The sequence below is a fragment of the Delphinapterus leucas genome, chromosome 10 (genome assembly GCF_059928025.1).
Source record: "Delphinapterus leucas isolate spDelLeu-1000000601 "Yukka" chromosome 10, BTC_Dleu_Yukka2, whole genome shotgun sequence".
Classification (NCBI taxonomy): Eukaryota; Metazoa; Chordata; class Mammalia; order Artiodactyla; family Monodontidae; genus Delphinapterus; species Delphinapterus leucas.
The window spans coordinates 30,962,912-30,989,923 of NC_143138.1; the positions used below are offsets into that span (position 1 = coordinate 30,962,912).

At 33.9% G+C, this 27,012-nt stretch overlaps 1 protein-coding gene and 1 non-coding gene across 8 annotated transcripts in view; one reads left to right on the forward strand and one right to left on the reverse strand.

The window, feature by feature from the left end:
* Window positions 1–27,012, forward strand: part of SUPT3H (SPT3 homolog, SAGA and STAGA complex component) — a 452,287-nt gene that overhangs the window by 119,085 nt on the left and 306,190 nt on the right. The window lies entirely within an intron of this gene.
* Window positions 25,488–25,787, reverse strand: LOC149748191 (signal recognition particle RNA). Its single transcript, XR_016394780.1, has one exon.

A 27,012-nucleotide genomic window follows, 5' to 3' on the forward strand; every position in this document is an offset into this window, starting at 1 on the left:
GAACAAAAAGGATCTAGATCTGCTTTAGCCTGGCAGCAGTGGAAATGGGGATAAGGGAGGGAGGAATACCAGGATCTGGTGACTGATTAGATGTGGAGGAAAAAAGGAAGCAGAGAATTAAGATGATTTGAGGTTTTAGCCAGGGTTACCAGGGTGGTTTCTATTAGTATGTTAGGATGTTAGAAGTGATGGCTGGAGGAAGGGATCCAATATGAATGGATGGCCTACAGGTCAGAATTTGGAAATTATTTAGCACAGAGGTTTTCAGGGGTTTTTTTTTTTCCCAAATGAAATGTGTGAAGACGCAACATGTAAAAATGCATAAAAGTGAAGCTGATTTGGTTGGATCCAGGGCAGAAGTTTGTGGTAAATGGGACCGACATCTTGCTGGCTGGCCCTCCCCCTGTCCTTTGAGGCACCTTGTTGAATCTGAGGGCTCTGATGAGTATAGTCAGAAACTACTGAAGTAAATCATCTGTAAATGCTCCTCTAGATTGAATATTTGGTGACCTGAGAGTCTGTTACATCCTCTGAGTTTTCTGGGCGACAACATCTTCTTGTGTCTCCTTGCCTTAGCATTTAGCAAATATTTATTATTTCAGACGCTTGTCTAGGCCCTGGGGAATGGTAGAATACAAAAAAGATATAGTCCCTCCCCAATAGAACTTACAGTTTATTATTATAGAAAGCCACCACTTAAAAGATAATAAAAGGCCATCAAATAACTATAATCCGTAAAGTGCTGTGACAGTGAAGTAGTAGTTGATCTGAGCTTTTAAGAGCACCTTGCTTAGGGCTTCCCTGGTGGCGCAGTGGTTGAGAGTCCGCCTGCCGATGCAGGGGACACGGGTTCGTGCCCCGGTCCCGGAAGATCCCACATGCCGCGGAGCGGCTGGGCCCGTGAGCAATGGCCGCTGAGCCTGTGCGTCCGGAGCCTGTGCTCCGCAACGGGAGAGGCCACAACAGTGAGAGGCCCGCGTACCGCAAGAACACCTTGCTTAGTCTGAGGGATTGAGGAGGGATGATCAAGGAGGACGTCTTTGTGAATGTTACAGTTGGGCTTGTTGGAGATAAAGAGATACAGAGAGCAGGTTGTATCTGCTGCTAGTGTATAAGACTTTATGAAGTTAGCTGTTAAGAAAGGCTTATGGACAAAATTGTTTAAGCAGTCTTCCTAAACTGGACATTTGACTGCTTTATGCAAGAGATTATTGGTTAAAACCAATCCATTAATGTTGTAAATGCTTTTGAATTTACTGTTAGATAAATAATAACCTTAAATTTTCATTATTGTAGATTTTTGCTTTTTAAATGTGTTTCATCAAGAAGTGCATAAGGCCTTCACTCTTTTCCTTTCTTCTCTTTGTCCTCTCTTTATCCTTTCTCTTATAATAATTACTTTGATTTGAATACACCCTCAATCTGAAACTTCTTTGAACTCATTCATAATTATGTGAAATATAATTTTGTAGACATTCCAGTGAGAATATCATTGTTAATTCAAAGATCCCTAGGTCATACTTTAATACTGCATATTTATTTTTAATTTATAATTCTTGAGTAGATCAAAATAAAAGTAAAATTTTGAAAATTGATAGGATTCATTTTAGCATCTGAATTTGCAAACTTTGTATTGGAGAAGATATATTCAAAGTGAAATTAAAAGTGAATTCACATTGATTCTAAAATATAATGTATCCCATTTTAGGAAGTTGCCTGAAGGTCAGTTAAAATCAAGTGGAGTTTCAGAAACGTTGGAAATAACTGATGTAAAATGTTGATTAGGTATGCATATGATACTGTTTTTTAACATGTTAACATAATTTGAAAATTTGAACTATATTTTATGAGCTTAACTAGTTGTAAATTAAAACAAAATAAAACTACAATATTTTAAAAACTAAGCATAAGGCGTTTTGGTAAAGTTTAAGAACATGAATGTTTTAGTTGGAACAGATGTGAAAGACATATTATTTTAAAGGAAAATGAGGTCCACAGCTATCTGTTTGGAAATGTCTTTCAATTACAGTGGCGTCCATGAATGTTGGATTTGAATGAAGATTTGGCTAGAACTTTTCTATATCCTATTCTGTATTTCCTTTTGAGTAAGAAATAGCATGTGTGAAATACATTTACTATAATCCATTCCATACTGTGTAATAAAAATTTTGTGAAGAATGATTATGTACGGTATGAAATTATCCCGATTATATGTTCTTTTCACTTTTAGCTAGCTAGTATTTTAAAGTTTATATAAATGTTATAGAGTGTGTTGATATATTAATTTATTTTTCAAAATGGGAATATGGAATAACGTACTCTCATTATAGATAATCACATTCCATTGGTGGTGTAACTTCCTGTATGTAGCCAAACATGAAACATTGTTCACTGCAAAAGGAATAAGAGATTTACCTGAGTGAACAACAACCCAGCAATTAGAAATGAATTCTTGCTGAATGAGACATTCAGGGGAATTGCTGAACAATATTATTTGCATTTAACAATTCTTGTATTAAATTCTAGAAACAATATTATTTGCATTTAACAATTCTTGTATTAAATTCTTGTATTAAATGGCCTTCAGTTTTTTAAAATGCAGGATAATTGAGTCAGTTGAACAGGGTAACTTTTAGTTCACAGTAAAAGTAAAGTGAATGATTGCTATATTATTATTCATTTAAACTTACATATTAAAATTTCAGTGAATAAAAAGTGGTTTAATATATATTGAATTATTTTATTATTTAGGTTACTAATCATCAGAAAATATTTTTATGCTTGATTTTAATGAGTTTAGTTATATTGAAATCCTCATGTTGTTCCCGTAAGGAAGTTGTATTCATGTGCTTGTGTGTATATGTGCACATATGACTGTTTAATTTAGATCAAGTCTATTCAAACTTTAGAATAGGTAAACATTTGATTTTATTCCTTTGAATGCAGAAGATACATAATATATAGAATGGCCATTTGTTACAAGTACTGTACAATAACTTTATATAAGGCTTAAGGTATGTATGTATGCTTATATAATAATCTTTTACATATTTGATCCAGGCATTATGTTAATGAATACCACATTTTTCTTCAAATTTTAAAAAGTCATGTTTTACTACGGTGCTTACTTACAAGGACAGACCTCAAGAGCATGGGCTTAGGAACCAAACAGCTTGCTGATGAATAACTGTGGGACTTTTAGTAAGCTACTCACTCCTAGTAAGTTACTTTTCATCATCTATAAAGTGAAGGGGTGCTTTGACGATTAAGTTCAAAAATATAAAGTCTTTAACATCTGTACCTTGCATGTAATAAGTGCTATCAGCATAAAATATATGTGAGATTATTATACTAGCTGCACTTAAATATGTGATTTTGGAATCTTGAAAGTCTGCTAATTTTAAAAAATGTGAGTCAAAATTAGATCTGCTTTAGCTATATTACTGGACATTTTGATTGTGGGCTCGTTTTTCATTAATGTATTAATTTATACTTGTTTTCATTTAACATTGGGCAATTTAACTGTCATTTAATATTGGTAACTTTTTAGAAATAGACAATAAAATATACCTGACAATTATATGGACAATATTTTCTACAGTAATCCAATTAGAGAACAAATTTCAAGATGCTTATTATGGAGACCCATAGCATTTGATCAAACATGGAACTCATTATGTTCACATATTAGTTTCATTAATATTTGCTGAGTTAAATAGAAAATGTTACATAAATGTATCATATAAATGTATAGATGTGTTATTGCTAATTAATTTTTAAAATTATTAATATTTTATTTCCTCCATCAACTTGCTTTTCTTTTATCTCTTATCTGTTGCATAGAGTAATGTTTGTTACAGTCTATGATTTCATCGAAGGGTGATGCAGCATTTGATTGTCTCCCTTTGCACATATCTATATGGATTGAAGCTAGATGGTGTTTAAGATGCAAACTGACTGACTTTCCTTGGAACAGAAAAATTTTTGTCAGTTAAGCCACAGACTCAAATAAGGCTCTGGTCTTAAAGAAACATAATTTTTTTTTTTAATGTTTAACTGATCTTTGAGAAATCTTGAGTTTAAAGTCATGCATTGCAAAAAATTTCTGAATTATGAATGCTTTTTGTACTGTAGACAGATAAAAGATATTCCTTTTAGAGTTAAAGATAGAAAAAAAACACCCATAGCGAAACAGAAAATGTGTTATAGGTTTAACAGTGGTTTCAAGTAATGTGAAAAATTATGCTACTGTGAAACTACTGAAGAATCATCATCTAACTATTGAATTACCTACAAATGTCAATCTTCAATATTTGGTGGGGTTTGTTGCCTGACCATAATGTAGGAAAAATAGTCTATTGGATTACCAAGTATTTTTGGTATATACTTTGTTCCAAAACAAGTGACTTTTTTCACTATAAGCCCATGAAATGTTTTTCATGTGGTTAAAGAGTAAATGTGCAAATAATATTTTTTTTGTAAAATTATTTTAAGTGCTGCTGAACTGTGAAGATTCATGCTTTAATTGGTAATTTCTCAGATGATCAGAGTAGGTCTCAGGTTACATTATTTGTACATGATTTAAGTTTGTAATGGTGTGATAAAATATTTTAAAATTAAGCTGATTTTTTTTTTTCTGGCAAGGAAAAATAGACTTAACTCTGTATTAGAGGTATTCATTAACTATATACATACTTTACTCCAACATAACAACATTTAAAATAGTTTTTTAAAATAGATCCATCTTGTTATCCTTGGGTAAATAAATTCTGAAATATAAAATTATTTATATTTCTAATTTTAAGGAGACTCCATCCCTAAAGATGACAGCAGTCTTAATAAGCACTTAATATTTCTTTTCTTATGATTTTAATATGTTATAAAATAGCACAAATATTTGTAAAAGAAGTAACAGTACAGGAAATAAAGTGTTATAATCAGTCTGTTTGTTGTGCTTTTCTTGCATTTTTCTGTGATTGAATTCCATATTTTTCAGAGCTTAGAATAAAAGATATGATTAGCAATTAATGTGTCTACTCAAAAAGAATAGGTAACTGTTTCAATAACTAAGACATTAGTGTTCCAAATGTTATAATTTCAGGTAGTGTGACTTAACTCGGAGTAACTCAAGGACTATGTATATAGAATTAACAAGTTATATCTCTTTACATGGTCAAAAACTATTCATGTAGGCTATTGTAATTAACTTAGGATCAAATGAATTTTCTTCAAAATCTAAGTTATTTTACAACTTAAGAATGAAAGTTCTTTTCAGTATATCACTGTTATTATAGATGACACATTGATTCATTGTATGGTTATTCCCAAGTTCTGAAATTTGATTCACAAATGAAATATTCAGCAAATTATTGTAATGTATTAAAGACTGATTCTTTTTTTCTCTCCATTTACTTACGGTTAATTTTTTAAAGTGTATTTTAATCAAAAGCTGTTATATTAGGAGACTTTATACTTTTAAATTGCAAGGTTTGTATGTTCCAAAAGCTGCTAGTGTTTAATTCTTAACTTCTTTCCACCTCAGAACTTGTGATTATAGCAAATGAGGTAGACATTTATACTTTTACTCTCTTTTTTCTACTGTTGATGAATAAAAAATGACATTCGATTTTTGTGAAAGTGATCCCATTTCAAATCAGAAAACTGCATCACTAGAATATATATTCCTATTTTGAAAAGCTATTTTTAAAAATATTATTTTCTTTGTAGCTTTCATATTGATTCGACCATCTCTTACTTTAGGAAAATATGATTAAGTATCACTAATGGGCAATTCAAAGCAGCTGACCTTTCAAATGATATCTTATTCAGCAGAAAAGATAAAAGATAAGTTGAGAACTTTGAGAGGTTTCTAGATAATTTCTAGAAATGTAATGGTGCAGTATTATCAAGTTTGTATTAAACAGCAGTCAAAGTAAGAAATTAAGTCTGCATGCTTTTAAAGGTTCACAATCTGAATAGATGCTGACTGTAGATGAGAAAAATATATTGTTTCTTAATTTGTGATGTAATTTGGTTGTTTTTTAGATTTTGGTTAGCAGTTAGGTTCACTTTCCAGTGTGTAAACTCAAAGAAAAGCAATTGTCTCGCAAAAATCAGATGCCTCTTATAAGACATGGGGAAAGAGCAATGTTTACATAACATATACGGACTTTAAAATACAAAGCATAATAGTTTTATAGTCTTGACTTTATTTTTTTTTCAGTAAACTAAAAATTATAACTAGTTTCTTTTTCTGCAAGTACCCCAGAACTTTTGTCTTTCTCATTCAGTTTGTAATTTTCTTAACATTGCATATTTTAATCTGAATTTTTCCTTACATATATGTTTTACTTTATAAAACATATAAGGGAGATATAAAAGTTTTCATTGAATCTGATAAGCATGTACTTAGTGAATCTTTGAAAATATTTCATAGGTAAGTATTTTTGGTAAAAACTCATATAAAGAGGAACCACCATGAAAATTAGGAGCCATTTAAAAATTGCTTAGTAGTTTTATTTTCCTTTCAAATCTTTTAAGTAATTAGAAGAAAGTGTAGACTAATTGTTCATCAAGTTTTGAATTATTCATTAAAAAAAATCTCATTAAAAGCAAAAATTATCTGAAATAACCAAGTGCCATTTTCTCCCCCATTTAATCATTTGTTCACTCAGTATTTATTCAGCTTTTTAAAAATTTTATCAAACGATTAACAAATAATCCTCCAATATTCCTAGCACTGGTATTTAAAAACCAGTTTAAATATGTAGCGGCAGGAATTTTATTGCTGTGAGGAGAAATAGAGTATTGAAGAATTATTCCTAATAACACAACTCTTTCTCCATTGTTAAGTTTAACAGTTATTTCAACCTTTGGCACCAGGTTGTTTTTCTTTTCTTTCTCTGCCTCATAAGCTGAGGATATTTTATGTTAGATAAACCGTATCAGGGAAGAGATACTGAATCCATGTTGTTCTTTTTTTACATATTTTCTAAAACAGGCTTTTTTCTCTTGTGCTTTATAACATCACAGTAAATCAGTCCTCTCTATGTTTCCCTGAATCACTTTCATATTCTCATCGTTTAGCAGTAGTTTTCACAATATTTTTGTGGGACCAAATGCCTAATAATTGTAACACACACGTAATCTTCTAAGAAGTTATGAAAACACAATTCTTCTGCTTAACGATATCCAGAAAGCATAATATTCTGAAAAAAGAAATCCCCTTTAGTCAATTTAAAATTAAACACCCTAATGCAAAAGGATATCTAAGGTGAAAGATGTTTGTGTAATGCTAAACATAACCAAAGAAACTGTGGTTTTAGCAAAGGTACTATTGCTCTATTTTATCAAGTGCCAGAAGTTGCATAATGAAAGTCTTTCAGTTAGTGAAAATATAAGTAAGAAAACATAAAAATACCACCCAGCTGGTAGAGATCTTCCTAATTTTTACCTGATTGTATTTCTGAAGAAATATGGCAGGGCTGTCATAAATTTTCAACATGAACTGCATTTTTGTTGCCAATTTCCATATCCTTTAAAAAGTGCTGAAGCGTGCATTTGCTATTTATGTTTGCAGTAGACTGAGTACACTTTTACTATTTGTGGTTTTAGAAATTGGAAACAACCAAACAGTGGTGCTATGATCTAAAAAAATAAATTTTAAACAGCTGTGGGGACAGTATTTTTAGAATGGTAGGAGTCCTTCTAAAGCAGTATTACTGTCCCCCACCCCCTTTAAAGATGGAATATGGTCGCATATATAAAGTCAGAGTTCCATTGTATTTTATCTAGGATAGATAAATGAAATGAAGAGTATGCTTTTGTTATATGTGAAGCATACTTTTAGCATCCTAGAGTCAGCTGTCTTTGCTAACCAGCAGATGTCTGTTAATATACCAGGCTAATCACTTTATAGACTTGAATCCTCACAAAAGACCCTTCTGTGGCTAAGAATTATTATCCTTATCTTACAAATGGGGAAACCGAGGCTTAAAGAGAAGGTAAATAACTTGCCCAGAATCACAAAGTTTGTAAGTGGTAGACCTGAGCTTCAAGCGAGTACTCTTCAACTCCAGACGCACTAATCCAAGTGCTTTTCAACCTTGTGTTTTTTCCAGATCCCATTAAAAGGGGAAAAGAAATCCTCGTCGACCCCAGTATTAACATAAAATATTTTTGTGCTAACATTACTAAAATATGTACAAACATAAAAATATAGATAGCATCTTCTTATTGCATTTAAATCTAATGAAACTATAAATTTAAAAGAAATTTAGAAATTACAACTAAATCCACAATAACAATAACAAACAAATTAATGGTCTTAATTTAATGCGACAGACTTTTCACTCCTGGATGAATCCCCTTCCTCAGTGTGACTGCTGTGGAATAAGAGTTGTGTTTTTTCAGTAGTTTACAGTGTTTTTTGCACATCATGGCACAAGTAAAAATGATAGTAGTATTCATAAGGCCATGGAATGTAAAAGCACAAGGTTGCTCCTGACAGGAGACAGCAGGCCAGGGGAATCCTGAGTACCCCTGGCCCCAGCCAGCCATTCCACAGGCTGAGGGGATTGAAATCTATGCACTTATACCCAGTTGCACCGGAGATGCAAAGGACCTGGGTTGGAAGGCTCTGCTCATCGCTGTCTTTTCCCTTGTGATAACTCAATTTCCTGTGACTTTATTCTTGTTATTATAAAATCTGTCTGTAGTGTATCCTCACATTATTTGACCACTATTTGCATATTAAGGTAGCATCATTCCATGTTCTCTTTTCCCTGACTCCCCATTGTTGTGCCACAATTAAAGAGGCTTTGGCTGCCACTTCATTATTTTTTATTTACAAAATTTATTTACAAAAATTTAATCATGCAGGAAAATTACTGGAAACTTGCAAATTCCCAAGAATTAGGTCCACAGTCTTCAATTAAGAGACACTATTCTGCTATTTTACAGGTCTTTTCACAGTAGTTTAAACATTTTAATGTGAATCTTTTGTGACTTGGTATCATGGACACATAAATTTGCTAAATGAGTAGTCAACCTCTTTTGGAGTAAAAATTACTAAGCAGTGTGAGATTACATGAATACTACTTGGGATGATATTGGGTTTAAATGGGGTTGACTTAAGTCACTGTAATAAAAACATCACAGCAGATTCAGCTTAACTTTCTACTGCAAAACTCGTTAGTTTTGTTGCATACAACCATAGTATATTTTCTCTAGAACCAAATATGTATTTATAGTAGCTTTGATGCCAATTTGGAGAGCTGATTTTGATTGTGTATATATGTGTGTATTTAACTAAAATGTTTTGCTGCATGTACCTATAAAGGCATTAGAAAATAAACCAATTTTACTGTAACAATTTAATTATAGAGATTTGAATAAAAATTTTACTCTTTTTTTTGGTGATAAACAGTCATCCCCAGTACAATAAGCACTTGGATGATTTTCTTTAAACTTATGATTTTTAAATAAACAATTGGTTAAGTAAAATAAGTAAATTTATATATATGGTTGAATACATAATAGAGGTGTGTTTTTTTCCTCCCTGCACCACTGACAAAACTTTTAGATACCATTCGGAGTGTTGATTTTTTTTTCTTGTTAAGCAAGGCCATAAAGCATTGTTCTCCTGAAGAGAGGGTCATATGTGTATGTAGTTTGCAAAATATAGTTAATATCAGAAGGTGGTTTGTATATTCGGAAGATGGAAAAATTGTATATATTTGTAATACAAACTACAAAATATAAAGTTTGACAGTATATTTTTGATCGTTAAGTCATGTCAGTTGTGAAACACTAACACAGTCTATGTAAAGACCTACGAATGATCAGTAAGACTTTGTTCTTAATTTCTAATGCATGAATGAACTGGTAAAGGAAGGTGAAGACCCTGATGCATGACCTGGTATTTTAAGTTTCTGATGTGAAACAGATAGATGATCTGCTCAATGTCTGTATAAACAAAGACCTATCTTATATAAGACAAAATAATTAAAATTTCAAAAGCCATATATAATTAGTTCTTATAGAACTGAAGTTAATTTCTTTGTTGTTTGTCAAGGTCTTTTAGTCTGTATGAGGGCTCACTTTCTCTAAGAATTCTATATAATAATCTTTGGATTGAATTCCTGGTATAGATTATGACCTCCTGTAGCCATGGACCTTTTCTATGAAAGCTAATAGGAATACATTATCTTATTCAGTTTTGTTCAGCAATCAAATATTTATTGAATTCATACTCTTAGCTAGGCCCTGGATATAAGAAAATGAAGTTGGTACAGTGTCTTAATATTTAACTTGATATTACAGGTCTTGTTTTTTATGATACAGTCTTGAAATATTAAAATATCCTTGGTAAAAATACCCAAGATTCTTAATAAAACAACCCATTTTAAAATTTGGAACTGCATGTTAAAGCATCATATTTTATTTAGGACTTCACACAATTAGCCTATTTACAAACATTATGTTTTTATATTAAGGACCAATGAGCATTTTTTTTTTCAGGTCATGTGAATTCTAAGAATTTATTTGCCAAGTTAAAAAAGTTTGATTTCTGTTTGTTACAAAATGATGAGATTTTTGTCTCATTTGGAAATCTTATAATTTACAGTTTAGATTCTTTATAAATAGTAGACTTTGTGTGTGTGCATGTGTGTAAATAGAGCAAGGAAGAGATAGGTGCAAGAGAAAGGAAAGAACCTGCGAAACCGTGCTGTCATGGTTTCTTCTGATCTTCATAAAGTACGAGAGATACTTGCAAGTTGATTTGTACTCTAAACAATGCCTGTTCATTTGGCTTTAGGAATGCTCCATAAAATGCTTTTTCTGAAATAAGAATTTCCCACTCTAATATTGTCATCAGTAGCTTATAAAAATTCACTTGAGTTTTGCTTGCATTTTTTATACTATATGTACATAAATGATCTCTCTACAGAGTAAATTACACTTTTATTGGGCAATAAGAATTTTGACTCCCCCCACCCCTGCAATTTTTCAGCTAAAGACTGTTTTATTGAATTTTTTACTTAGGATTTTACTTATTTATCTTTGACTCTTTTCGCCCATTCCTCGGACTCCCACTTCCCACCTCTGGAAACCATCAATCTGTTCTCTGTAGTTATGAGCTTAGGTGTTTGTTTTTTTTTTTTTTAAAGATTCCACATGTGAGAGAGATCATATGGTTTTTGTCTTTCTCTGTCAGACTTAATTTATTTAGCATAATGCCCTTGAGGTCCATCCATGTTGTTGCAAATGGCAACATTTCATTTTTTTGTAGGGCTGGATAATATTCCATTGTGTATATATGTACCACAATTTCTTTATCCATCTATCAATGGATACTTAGGTTGTTTTCATATCTTGGCTATTGTAAATAGTACTGCAGTGAACGTGGGGGTGTGGATGTCTTTTCCAGTCAGTGTTTTCATTTTCCTTGGATAAATACCTCGAAGTGGAATTGTTGGATCACATAGTAGTTCTTTTTGATTTTTGGAGGAACCTCCATACTGTGTACTGTAGTGGCTGCACCAATTTACATTCCCACCAGAGTTGCAGTAGAGTTTCCTTTTCTCCACATCCTTGCTAACATTTGTTGTTTCTTGTCTTTTTGATAATAGTCATTCCAACAGGTATGAGGTGATACCATATTACAGTTTTGATTTTCATTCCCCTGGTAATTATTAATATTGGACATCTTTTCATGTACTTTTGTCCATCTATATGTCTTTTTTGGAAAGATGTCTATTCAGGTCTACTGCCTATTTTTATCTCACAGGTTTTGTTTGTTTTGTTTTGCTATTAAGTTGTATGAGTTCTTTATATATTTTAGATACTAACCCCTTATCAGATATATGATTACATATATTTTCTCCCATTCAATAGGTTGCCTTTTCATTTTGTTAATGGTTTCCTTTAGTTTGATGTAGTCCCACTTTTTAATTTTTGCTTGTGTTGTTTTTACATTTGGCATCAGATTCAAAAAATATCTTCAAAACCTATGTCAGAGAGCTTATTGCCTATGTTTTCTTCTAGGAGTTTTATGGTTTCAGGTCTTACGTTTAAGTCTTTAATCCATTTTGAGTTAACTTTTTTTTTTTATGGTGTAACATAGTGGTCCAGTTTCATTCTTTTGCATATGGCTATCCAGTTTTCCCAACAATTTTTATAAGATAGACTGTTCTTTTCCCATTGTACATTCTTGGCTCCTTTGTTGTAAATTAATTGACCATATAAGCATGGGTATATTTCTAGGCTCTCTATTCTGTTACACTGATCTGTGTCTGGTTTTTTTTTTTTTTTTTTGCGGTACTCGGGCCTCTCACTGTTGTGGCCTCTCCCGTGGCGGAGCACAGGCTCCGGACGCGCAGGCTCAGCGGCCATGGCTCACGGGCCCAGCCGCTCCGCGACATGTGGGATCTTCCTGGACCGGGGCACGAACCCGTGTCCCCTGTATCGGCAGGCGGACTCTCAACCACTGCGCCCCCCAGGGAAGCCCTGTGTGTCTGTTTTAATGCCAGTACCATACTGATTAAATTACTACAGATGTGTAATATAGTTTGAAATCAGAGATTGTGTTGCCTCCAGCTTTGTTCTTTCTCAAGATTGCTTTGGCTACTCAGGGTCTTTTGTGGTTCTATACAAAGTTTAGGATCATTTTTTCTATTTCTGTGAAAAAATGCCATTGGAAATTTGATAGGGATTGCACTGAATCTGTAGATTGCTTTGGGTTGTATGGACATTTTAATTATATTATTCTAATCCATTAACATGGACTCTTTCTCCATTTTTTTTTTAGTGTCTTCAGTTTCTTAAGGTCTTGTGGTTTTTAGTGTGTAGTTTTTTCACCTCCCTTGTTGAATTTTTTCTTAGATATTTTATTTGTTGTGATGCAATTGTAAATGGGATTGTGTTCCGATAGTTGGTTATTAATGTATAGAATTGCAATTGGTAAAAACAACCAACCCAATCCAAAGATGGGCAGAAGACCTAAATAGACATTTATCCAAAGACGATACACAGATTGCCAACAAACACGTGAAAGAATGCTCAACATCATTAATCATTAGAGAAATGCAAATCAAAACTACAGTGAGATATCATCTCACACCGGTCAGAATGGCCATCATCAAAAACTCTACAAACAGTAAATGCTGGAGAGGGTGTGGAGAAAAGGGAACCCACTTGCATTGTTGGTAGGAATGTAAATTGATACAGGCACTATGGAGAACAGTATGGAGGTTCCTTAAAAAATTAAAAATAGAACTACCATATGACCCAGCAGTCCCACTACTGGGCACATACCCTGAGTAAACCATAATTCAAAAAGAGTCAAGTACCACAATGTTCATTGCAACTGTGTTTACAAAAGTCAGGACATGGAAGCAACCTAAGTGTCCATTGACAGATGAATGGATAAAGAAGACGTGGCACGTATATATAATGGACTATTAGCCATAAAAAGAAATGAAATTGAGTTATTTGTAGTGAGGTGGATGGACCTAGAGTCTGTCATACAGAGTGAAGTAAGTCAGAAAGAGAAAAACAAATACCATATGCAAACACATATATATGGAATCTTAAAAAAAAAAAAAAAAAGGTCATGAAGAACCTAGGGGCAGGACGGGAATAAAGACGCTGGCCTACTAGAGAATGGATTTGAGGACACGGGGAGGGAGAAGGGTAAGCTGGGACAAAGTGAAAGAGTGGCATGGACATATATACACTACCAAATGTAAAATAGATAGCTAGTGGGAAGCAGTCACAGAGCACAAGAATATCAGCTCGGTGCTTTGTGACCACCTAGAGGGGTGTGATTGGGAGGGAGGGAGACACAAGAGGGAAGAGATATGGGGACATATGTATATGTATAGCTGATTCACTTTGTTGTAAAGCAGAAACTAACACACCATTGTAAAGCAATTATACTCCAACAAAGATGTTAAAAAAATGCAATTGTGTTTTTAAATATTGATTTCCTATCCTGCAACATTACTGAATTTATTAGTTGTAACAGTGTTTTGTTGGATTCTTTCGGGTTTTCTATATATGATATCATTTCATCTGCAAATAATGACAGTTTTACTCCTACCTTTCCAATTTGGGTGTCTTTTACTTCTTTTTCTTGCCAGGTTGCTCTTGCTAGGATTTCTAATACTATGTTGAATAAAACTGATAAGAGTGGTTGTATTGTCTTGTTTTAATCTTAGATGAAAAACTTTCAGCTTTTCACCTTTAAGTATGTTAGCTGTGGGCTTGTCATATATGGCCTTTATTATGTTGAGGTACATTTCCTCTATACGTGCTTTGTTGAGAGTTTCTATCATAAATGGATGCTAAATTTTTTGATTTTGAATTATTTCAAATTATTTTTCTGCATCTGTTGGGATGACTATATTATTTTTATCCTAAATTTTGTTCATGTGATACCACATTGGCTGAATTGTGGCTGTTGAACCATCTGTGCATTCCTGTAATAAGTTCCAGTTGATCACGGTGTATGATTCTTTTAATATATTATTGAATTCAGTTTGCTAATATTTTGTTGAGGATTTTTTTTTTTTGTCTCTGTTCATCTGGGATATTTGCCTGTAATTTTTTTTTCTTGTGGCATCCTTGACTGTTTTTGGTATCATGGTAATGCTGACCTCATAAATTGAGTTTGGAAGAGTTCCCTCCTCTTCTATTTTTTTATTTTTATTTTTTGTGGTACACGGGCCTCTCACTGCTGCGGCCTCTTCCATTGCAGAGCACAGGCTCCGGACACGCAGGCTCAGCGGCCATGGCTTACGGGCCTCACCGCTCCATGGCATGTGGGATCTTCCCGGACTGCGGCACGAACCTGTGTCCCCTGCATCGGCAGGTGGATTCTCAACCACTGCGCCACCAGGGAAGCCCATCCTCTTCTATTTTTTGCAAAAGTTTGAGAAGGATTAGTATTAATTCTTCTTTGAATGTTTGGTAGAATTCACCAGTGAAGCCATCTGGTCATGGACTTTTGTTTGTTGTGAAGTTTTTGATTACTAGTTCAATCTCCTTAATAATAATCAGTCTATCCAGATTTTCTATATCATGATTCAGTCTTGGTAGGTTGTATGTTTCCAGGTATTTATCCATTTCACATAGGTTATCCAATTTGTGGGTGTTGTAATTGTACATAGTGGTCTCTTATGATCCTTTTTATTTTTGTGTTATCAGTTGTAATAGCTCCTCTTTTATTTCTGATTTCATTTATTAGAGTCCTCTCTCTTTTTTTCTTGGTGAGTCAAGCTAAAGGTTTGTCAACTTCATTTATCTTTTCAAAGAACCAGGTCTTACTTTTCTTCTTTTTTTCTATTGTCTTTTTATTCTCTCTTTCACTTCTACGCTAATCTTTGTTGTTTTCTTCCTTCTACTGACTTTGGGCTTTGTTTGTTCTTTTTCTAGTTCCTTCCTGTGTAACGATATGTTGTTTGAGATGTTTATTGTTTCTTGAAGTAGACATCTGTTAATGATCAAATTCCCTCTTTGAACTGCTTTAGCTACATCCCATTAATTCTGGTGGTTTATGTTTCCATTTTCATTTGTCTTAAGGTTAATTTTTGATTTCTCTTCTGATTTTTGTTTTGATCCATTGGTTGTACAGTTTTATGTTGCTTTTAATCTCCACATTTTTTAATTTTCCAGTGTCCTTTGTGCAATTGCTTTTTTGTTTCATGTTGTTTTGGTTAGAACAGGTGCTTGATAAGATTTCAGTCCTCTTAAATTCATTAATATTTGTTTTGTGGCCTAATATATGATCTATCCTAAAGAATATTCCATGTGCACTTGAGAAGAATGTGTGTTCTGTGCTTTTGGATTAAATATTCTTTACATATCGTTTAAACCTATCTGGTCTAACATGTCGTTTAAGGCCAATGTTTCCTTATTGATGTTTTCCTCTGGATGATCTATCCATTGATGTAAGTGGGATATTATAACTCCCTCCTATTATTGTATTGCTGTCTGTTTCTCCCTTTAGGTCTGTTACTATTTGTTTTATATATATAGGTGCTCCTGTATTGGGTGCATAATATTTACAAATGTTATATCCTCTTGGTGGATTGATCCCTTTTCCATTATATAACACTTTTCTTTGTCTCTTAATACATTCTTTTTTTAAGTTGATTTGTCTGGTGTAAGTAGCACTGTCCCAGCTTTCTTTTGGTTTCCATTTGCATGAAATATCTTTTTCCATCCCTATACTTTCAGTCTGTGTTTGTCCTTATATCTAAAATGAGTTCTCTTGTAGGCAGCATATAGATGACTCTTGTTTTTTAATCCATTTAGTTTATTAGGGACCAGTGTTCATATATTTATACATAAACGTATGTAGGTGTCTTTCTTATGTGTTTTTGTGTGTGTTTGTGTGTGTTTATGAATTTGAATCAAAAGTTTCAAAGAGCAACACTTATTCTTAACTACGCATACATTGAACGTGATATTTCACTTTTGAAAAACTGATGATCATGATCCCCTAATGATTCATAACCTGCAGTGTTTGAGAAACACTGTCAAAGAGTATTCTTTGGGACCCTATCAGTATTATTTCTGTTTTTGTCCTGATTTGTACGGTAAACACCCTCATCAAACCTAGAATATTTGAGCTGGTTCACAACGTCTTTTTATATGACCTAAAGAGTAAAATAGTGGGATACGTTCTCTCAGAATTTTACATTGCTTATGTTTGCCTGTATTCTAGAATACTGGAAGTTAGAGTTTGTATTTTTTGGTCTGTTTTAAACTTTATGGAATTTTATATTTCAGAGTTAACATGTACATTTTAGCTAAAATTTCTCTACTAGATATCTAACATAATTTGAAGTGGTGAGTCATAATCAACAGGCTATTAAGTGCATTGTACCTTTTATTCTCAGGGGTAGATAACCATTTTGCTCTGATTAGAAATATTAATTCAGAAACATTTTGTATTTTGCTTTCTTATGTGATCAATCTTATAAAATGTGTAAAATATTTCTTTCCTGAGACCCAGGATTAAGAACACTTATTTAAGCAGTTTTAATTTATTAATAACTATCTATATGAGAAACAAAAAAATTGCCTAATTATTCACCATCGTTAGGCTGACTTATTTGAAATATAGTTAAATATACTCCTTTAAAATTAAAGATCAAATAAACTTAAACTTATTCTTTGAAGTAATTAAAACTGACTCAGTTTTAATTGTAAAGTGATCTCAATTCCCCATTCTTATTTCAAAGCACATACTTCTTACATTTAGTCAGATTTTTGCTTTTCAAACCCTTTTGTATTAATAAAAATGCTATGTAAATGAGGAGGGTTTTTTCCCCCTAAAACCCTGATTTTTTCCCTCACAAAATTAATATTAGAAACAGGATCTATTATGCCATAATTAGAACATAGACTTTTCCTTTTATCAAAAAACTAAGAGAATTCAATTGACTAATTTAATTTGAGTAAGAGTTCAAATGTCTGCTGCAAAAGTTATTAGAAATGTCCTGGGAGTAACATTTCTAAAAAATCTAAATAGAAGACATTTAGAGAATGGGAGTGGTGGATTAAGATAGGTGATGTTATTACTGTGTCGTAGCTTTCCTGTGAACTAATGTTACCCTTTTGGATGCAGCAGTCTCTCTGACATCAGTTTACTCAGTAAATTAAGTGAATATGAGGCGACTGCGATAAAAAGTGTCAAACACATAGAGCAGGCGTACAATTTGATGACATCAAGTAAGACACTAGGTTTTAAAATATTTTTTGCTCTCATGACCTGAGTTGTTATAAGCCTTGGACACTGGGAGTCCTGGGATAATATTCTTTCCTATTCTGCTAGAATAGACAACATAAATATTTAAAAATTAGCCTTATTGTGGAATTTGTGATTTATTAAAAATAATTATTTCATAAAATTTGAGTGTAGATAATGCTTTTCTTCCTTGAAATGCTTGCTTTTATTTTGTGTCATTTAAAATTTTATAGTCTATTTTTTAAGAGCAGTTTTAGTTTTAGAGAAAAATTGAGCTGAAAGTACAGTTCCCATATACTCCTTCTGCCACCACTGCTTCCCCCCATTTCAATTAAAGTTGAATAGCCAATATTGATACATTATTCTTTTTATAGATTTATTTATTTTATTTATTTATTTTTGGCTGCGTTGGGTCTTCATTTCTGCATGCGGGCTTTCTCTAGTTGCGGCGAGCAGGGGCTACTCTTCGTTGCGGTGTGTGGGCTTCTCATTGTGGTGGCTTCTCTTGTTGCAGAGCACGAGCTCTAGGCACGCGGACTTCAGTAGTTGTGGCACGCAGGCTCAGTAGTTGTGGCTCATGGGCTCTAGAGCACAGGCTCAGTAGTTGTGGCACACGGGCTTAGTTGCTCTGCAGCATGTGGGATCTTCCCGGACCAGGGCTGGAACCCGTGTCCCCTGCCTTGGCAGGCGGGTACTTAACCACCGCGCCACCAGGGAAGTCCTGATACATTATTTTTAACTAAAGTCCTTAACTTACATTAGCCGCTCATTCTTGGTGCTGTATATTCTATGGGTATTGACAAATGTATAATGACAGGTATCTACCATTGTAGTATCATGCAGAGTAGTTTCACTGCCCTAAAAATCTTCTGTGTTCTAACTGTTCATCCCTTCACTTCTCCTGAACCCCTGGAAACCACTGACCTTTTTGCTGTTTCCATAGTTTTAACCTTTTCCAAGATATCATGTAGTTGGAATTATACAGTATATAGCCTTTCTGGTTGGCTTCCTTCACTTAGTAATACGCATTTAAGGTTCTTCCATGTGTTTTTGTGGCTCCATAACTCATTCTTTTTATTTTGCTGAATAATATTCCATTCTCTGGATGTAACACAGTTTGTTTATCCAGTCACTTAACGAAGAACACTTCAGTTGTCTTGAAGTTTTGACAATTATGAATAAAGTTTCTATAAGCATTCATGTGTGGGTTTTTGTGTGGATGTAAGTATTCAACTCATTGGTTAAATACTAAGAAACATGATTGCTAGAACATATGGTAGGAGTATTTTAGTTTCGTGAGAAATTGTCAAATTGTCATCCCATGTGGCTGTGTCATTTTGCATTCCCACCAGCAACGAATGAGAATTCTCATTGCTCATCCTCAACAGCATTTGGTGTTTGACAACACTAATGTGTTGGGATTTTGGCCATTCTAATAGGTGTATAGTGGTATCTCGTTTTAATTTGCGTTTCCCTGATAACATATGCTGATTTGACATCTAGATGTCTTTTTTGTTGAGTTCTCTGTTTAGATTTTTTTGTTCATTTTTAAATTGAATTCTTTGTTTTCTTATTGTTGAGTTCTAAGAATTCTTTGTATAGTGTGTTTATCAGTCCTTTATCACATAGGTGTTTTTCAAAGATTTTCTCCCACAATGTGGCTTGTCTGTTTGTTGTCTTTAAACATTTATTTTAAAAATTTTCACTCATAGACTCTCCATATTTTTTAAATCTCTATTTTCTTTCTTACCTAAAGTATCTACTCTTAATTTATTGAGAATGACCCAAGAAAGTCTACTACTTAACTAAATAGTGAAGTATATTTTCACAAAGTTTAGCACAAATAATTGGCCTGTTTACAGAGTTTATATATGTAAAAACATTCATAAAAGTTTAACATCTGATTTGAAAGCACAGGGCATTTGTTGTGTCTTGCTTTGGGAAGCTTTACATTGAACCCACTGATTTCTGTGGGCCAGTTAGAATTTTTCATCCACCTTAGTTTGCACTTCTAATAGCATTTCTCAAACTATATTCCATGGAATTTGAATATTTTTCAAGGTGTATATAGATTTTTACACACTAAGTTTTTATTCCTTAGTCATATATTTTGGGAAATATTCATACTTTATCTCAGCATTTGAAGACTTGCAATGCATATTAAATCTTTAAAAGAAAGTCTGTATAGTAAAGAAATGTATTTTATTTGTTTAATGCAATGGTCCCAGAAGTCTTTGATGATGGAACCTTTTTGGGGTGAGCACTTACTGTAGCTTTCACAATGCTGTTCTGCAGAAAAGTAGTGAGGAAAATGATGCCCTGAAGTTGCATCCACTGGGAAATTCCCTTCACCTAGTGCCAAAGGGAAGATAAAAAGTTAAAATATGTAATTTTTAGTATGAGAATAAAGGGATTTAAAAAATTCTGTTATTATTGATAGTGTCCAGTTGTGTTACACATAGCTTTTGATATCAAGGAACATGGAGTTACTACTTAATGGCTTTCCAATCAAAATAAAATCATTTTGCTCTTCTTGTGTAAAAAAGGGGTTTGAAACTTAAGGGTTTTGATTTGTCTCACAAATAAATTCTCCTTGAAGGAGTATTGTTTTCTTTGGTGGTGAGGACTTCCTCTTTGATTTTATTAGATTTTTCCAGTGAAAATGTCTTTGGGTGGCCTTTTAGGCTGGGGGGTTGATACAAAATATTAATTTACCTTTTCTGATAACTAGTTACTGCAGTTCTCTTATTTAAACCCCATCTTATGGTTTCCTCTGTAGATCTGGTGAAATGAGTAGAAGTGACAGATGTGCTTTTCTGAGGGTTGCTTTTGAAAAACGTAACCGTTTCTCTGAAGTCTTGGATTGATGAGAACCTTAGCATTTTTCATTAGTTGAACTGAAATGAACCTGAAATATAATTGCATTAAAATTTGTATTTGTCACTTTAGAGACTGATATTTCAAAGGTTTTCTTTCTGATTGAAGACTCTGAGCCTTTAATGCCAAGTTACGATTTATGAACATGGCATGGAAAAAATAGAACATCTTCCTTTTGGTTTTTCATTATTCCTTAAAGTATTTTATGCTTTTGAAACTTACAGATTAAATTTATACCTAGTGTTCTTTGCGTTTCCTCGTATGCTTATTCCCTTTCTTTGAATATTTTGCTTTTGCTGCATCGTTAAATTTTTTCAGTACATACATTATGTGGTTAATTATTTTCATGTTGTAGGAGATAGTTGAGGATGGTTTGTAACTGATTGGCTTTTAAAAATGATTTCTTAAAGAAAGGAGGAAATGGGGAAAACTTGTTTATTTCAACCTTTTATCAAATAATGGGTATTAGAATAACTAGGTAAGAGCCCTGAGTGATGCAGTAATTATCTAAAGGATTTTCTTTTTCTTCCCAGTGTTTTTAACATACAAACTTTGCTTTTGCTTAATATAATTTATTTTGTTTGGGAAATAAGGCAAATTCAATGACCTTTGACCTTTTTTTCAAGTTCTTTAAGAAAATGCCAACGTTATTAGCCACTTTAAAGAGGATTTATTATACAATGAATGATTTTTTTCCACCCATAAAACAGAATAAAAAGACTGCTGTAAGGTGGATTCAAATTACTTGTAAGAATGAGTAACATGGTTTAATGGTGGTAAGCTCTGAGGTATATGCTGTGCTACAGTGGAAAAGGGATATGAACCAGAATGCAAGGAAACTGGTTTTTAGATCCTGAAATACCTCTAGCGTACACCCCCCAAAGACCTTTGTACTTGCTGCTTCCTTCTTCTGGAATTCTCTTCTTAGTTGACCCCTCCCAATGTATGCAGTATTTTACTCAGGTTTCTCCTAATGTTTCCCCTTCTGAGATTACTACACTAGCCACTACCTTATTTAATATAATACTCATCACTTTTTTTTTGCGGTATGCGGGCCTCTCACTGTTGTGGCCTCTCCCGTTGTGGAGCACAGGCTCCGGACACGCAGGCTCAGCGGCCATGGCTCACGGGCGCAGCCGCTCCGCGGCTTGTGGGATCTTCCCAGACCAGGGCACGAACCCGTGTCCCCTGCATCGGCGGGCGGACTCTCAACCACTGCGCCACCAGGGAAGGCCTACTCATCACTTTTTATTCTCATTTTAACTCTATTTTATTTTACTTCATTGCTCTTACTCCTGTCATTATATTATACATTTATTTGTTTTTCACTTTTTTTGTTATCTCTGTTAAAATGTAAGTTAAGAGTGCAGGGCCAGTGCTTTTGTTCTTTGCTTTATCTCTTAATCGTTTTTGTATCTACCATAGGTTTTTGCTTACAGGTTAAAGACTTAAACATAAGACCTGAAACCATAAAACTCCTGTAAGAATAGGTGGTAAGCTTCTTGACATCATTCTTGGCAGTCTGGTAAAAAGAACTCACAAGAGCAGATATTCTAGATCATTTCATAGAACTTATAGACACTAAGAATATATTGTAGGAAATACTTTAAGACATTGGTTCAACCATTTTAAAGATGTACCTTTAAAAGTATTTATTTCTTACAAAAAAATTTTCCATTGGACTCTAGGAGTCAAGAGCCTTGGGTTCTAATTTCTAATTGATTTGTGATTGTAACTGGGCAGATTGCCTAACCTATTTGAGACTTGTGTTTCACATTTGCCTAGAATAAAGAACACTATAATTTTTTTCAGCCCCACAATTACAGGATTCTGTGAAATATCATATGTCCTTGATTCTAAGATATGTGTTTTAACTTACTGAAGGTAGTATAACTCTTAAATTGACAAGTATCTTTAAAGTGATATTTGTTCTTATTTTACATATGTAGCTTTTATTAATCAATGGTTTCATATTTATAATCAGCAGTGTCTCAGATTTAAGGAGAAATGTCAGTTATCTATTTTAGCGGTGTGTATTTAAAAGTAACATTTAATAATCTCAGATTAAAATTTAGTTGCAGAGTTCCACATTTTGCATGCACATATATTTTCTGTAACGTTTATAAATGTCTTTACATGGAGAACATGATGGTAATACAAATCATACACTTTTTTTTAATGAATTAACTATTAACAAAATATAAACTTGAAACTGTATTTTATGGAACCATACTATCCCTGAATTATGACTAAGAAATTGAGGTGGTAGAAAAAAATACTAGAAATAGACTTGTTTGTAAACTTTGAATCTAATTTTCGCTTTGCCACCAAATTGTTATGTTGGCCGAGTTGCTTAACTTTTCTGTTAATTTTTTTGATTAGAATTAAATTATCTGCCCTCTAATTTTAAGACCCAAATGTTGTAATAAAACTCTTCAAAGATTATATGTTTTCAAGACCTTTGAAAATTTTGAAGCCTTATACAAATGCATGATTTGGCCCTGTTTGTAGCTCTAAAGTTTTCTGTTTTTTCCCTCCTTCTCTTAGTGAAAAAAGAAAAAAAAGAATAAGAATACTCTCCTACCTGAAATAACACTGAGCTTCCCTTTTCATGAATATCTTCTAACAAAGCTAAGGAAAAAAATAATGGAATATTATATGTTAAGTTCTTATGGCTTTAAAACTTACACTGGATTTTTAAAATTAAACTTTTACTTTTGAGATAATAGATTCACGTGCAGTTTTAAGAAATAATACAGAGAGATCCTTGGCACCCTTTGCTCATTTTCCCCAATGGTAAATCTTACAAAATTATACTTCAGCATCACAGTCAGCATATTGACATTAATAAAGTCAAGGTCCAGAATAATTTGTTTACTACAAAGAGCCCTCTAGTTGCCCTTTCATACGCATACCCACTGCCTCTGCCCCCAGCCCCCATCTGCTCTTACACCCAGCAACCACTAGTCTCTTCCATTTCTACAGTTTTGTCAATGCAAGAATTTTATATAAAGGGAAACATACAATATGTGACCTTTGGGGATTTTTTTTTTTCTCTCATGGTAATTTCCTAGTGTAGTTGCATGTATCAGTATTTGTTCATTTTAATTCCAGAGTAGTATTTCATTGTACTGTACCAGTTAATTTAATCACTCCTCTGATGAAAAACACCTGGGTTGCTTCCGGTTTGGGAATAAAACCGGAAGCTGCTATGAATATTTGTGTACAGGTTTTTGTGTGTGAACGTAAGTTTTCATTTCTCTGAGGTAAATGCCTAAGAGTGCAGTTGCTGAGTCATATGATAATTGAATGATTAGTTTTATGAGGTCCTGCCAAATTGTTTTCTGGAGTGGTTGTACCACTCTACACTCCAATCAGTAATATATGAGTGATCCAGACATTGATGAGTGATCTAGTTTCTCTGCCTCTTTTCCTGCATTTGGTGCTGCTGTCGTTTTGTTTGTTTGAGGCATTCTAATAGGTGTGTAATGGCATCTCTTTATGACTTCCATTTGCATTTCACTAATGACTGATGATGCAGAACATTTTTCATGTGCTTGTTTTCCATGTATTTCCTCTTTGGTGAAATGATTGTTCATGCCTTTGCCCATTTTATCATTAGATTATTTATTGTTTCCTGTTGAATTTTAAGAGTTCTTTATAGATACTCATCCTTTATTAGATATGTGCTTCACAAATATTTTTCTCACAGTACTGTAACTTGTCTTTTCATCCTTTTACTAGGGTCTTTTGCAGAAAAAAGTTTTAAATTTTGAACGAAGTCCAGTTTATCAAAATTTCCCTTTATGGATTGTGCTTTTGGTGTGAAGTTTAAAAACTATTTGACTAGCCCTTTATTCTGAAGATTTTCTCCTATATTTATTTTTCTAAAAGTTTCGTAGTTTTAGGTTTTACACTAAGGTCCATGGCCCGTTTTGAGTTAAGTTTTGTGTAGGGTATGAGGTGTAGTTTGAAATTCTTTTTTTTGTTTTTTGCCAATGGATTCTGTATTGCTCCTGTACCATTTGTTGATAATGCTGTTTGTCCTTCCTCCATTAGATTGCATTTGCAACGTTTTCAAAAATTAGTTGGGCATATTTTTGTGTGTATACTTCTGGGTTTAGATTCTGTTCCATTGCCCAGTGTGTGTATTTCTTTGCCAATTCCATACTGTTTTGTTCATGTAGTAGGCCTGAAGAGTAGAGATTGATTTTTTCCACTGTATTATTTTTTTAAGATTGTTTATTCTAGGGCCTGTTCCTTTCTATATAGATATTAGAATTAGCTTATATGTCTACAAATAACATTGCTGGGATTTTGAAGGAAATTGCATTGAACTTAAAGATTGATTTGGGAATTGACGTCTTTACTTCATTGTGCCTTATAATACATGAAAATGAGGTGTTTCTCCATTTCATTTAAATATTCTTTGATTTCTTTCCTAGCATTTTCTAATTTTCTGCATATAGGTGCTGTACTTGTTTTGTTAACTTTATAGCTAAATAGTTCATTTTCTTTGTGTGATTATACATAATATTTTAATTTTGGTTTCCACATGTTCCTTTTTGGCATATAGAAATTTAATTTTCTGTGTTAGTCTTGTATCCTATGACTTTGCTGAACTAACTGAACAGTTTTAAGAGTTTTTTTGGCAAATCTGTTGGAATTTTCCATGTAGAGAAGCATTCATCTCCAAATAGAGATACTTTTATTTCTTTTTACTGTCCTATTGCAGTGGCTAGAACTTTCAGTGCTATGTTGAATAAGAGTAGTAAGAGCAGACAGCCTTGCCTTGTTCACATCTTAGGAGGAAAGCATTTGATGAGAATTTTTTTTTTTTTTTTTTTTTTTTAAGAGACGGGGTCTCGCTATGTTGCCCAGGCTGGAGTGCAGTGGCTATTCACAGGCGCGATCCCACTACTGATCAGCACGGGAGTTTTGACCTGCTCCGTTTCCGACCTGGGCCGGTTCACCCCTCCTTAGGCAACCTGGTGGTCCCCCGCTCCCGGGAGGTCACCATATTGATGCCGAACTTAGTGCGGACACCCGATCGGCATAGCGCACTACAGCCCAGAACTCCTGGGCTCAAGCGATCCTCCTGCCTCAGCCTCCCGAGTAGCTGGGACTACAGGCGCGCGCCACCACGCCCGGCTTGATGAGAATTTTTATCATGAAATGATGTTGGATTATGTCAGATGATTTGTCTACATCAGTTTACATGATCTTATGATTTCTCTTATTTAGTCTGTTGATATGGTAGATTACATTGATTGATTTATAAGTATTGAACAGGCCTGTGTACTTGGAATAAATTCCAGTGGTCATTGTATATAATTCTGTTTATATTCATATATTGCTGGATTTGATTTGCTAATATTTTGTTGAGAAGTTTTACATCTAAATTTATGAGAGGTACTGGTCTATAGTTCCTCCCCCCTTTGTTATACTGTGTTGTGGATTTGTTGTGCTTTGGACTCCTTTTGTTTTGGTATCAGAGTAATAGTCCTGAAATAAGTGGGCACATTTTTCCTCCTTTTTGATTTTCTGGAACAGATGGGGTAAAATCTATATTAATTCTGCTTTCAATGATTGATAGAATTCTCCTGTGAAACCATCTGGGCTTGAAGATTTTCTCTGTCATCTTAACTATAGCATTGAGTTCATCCAATGAGTTTATTTCGTTTATAATATTTTTTCAGTTCTATGCTTTCTATTTGATTATTTTAAAAAACTTATTAATTTGTGTTAACAAAACTTTAATGGCTTGTTGAAGCATGTGTTGCAGCTGCTTTAAAATCCTTGTCATCTGTTTCATCTTGGCTTGACATTTGTTGTTTTTTTTCTCATTCATGTTGTGCTTTCCTGGTTCTTGGTATGGCAGTGATTTTTTTCAATTATATCCTGATATTATGAGACTCTTGATCCCATTGAATTATATATATATATATATATTTAAATCAGCTAGGCCTCCTGTTGAAGTGTAACCCAAGGGTTGGGTGTTGGAGTATGTTCAGATTCCCACTAGGTTCCTCGCCAAACCATACTCCAGGACCCCTGTAGCAAAAGTAGGACACTGACTCCCACTGCCTTGTTGCAGATGGTAGGTTGGATATTCACCTTCCCGTCTTGGGGTTTTGGGTTATAGTGTCAGTTTCCTGCTGAGCCTGCCACCATCAGGGTCGGGATGGAAGGAGTGGAGTGCCAACTAGCTCTGCATCCCACTACCTCCGTTGGCCTTGTGAATTCAGAGTTGGGACTCTGCTTCCCCCTGAGCACTGCTGACACCAGGGGAGTGGGGAATAGGAGTGTTGACCAGCCCTGCTTGGCACTGCAGGGTGGGTATGGAGATTCAGCTCCCCACTGGGCCTCAGTGACAC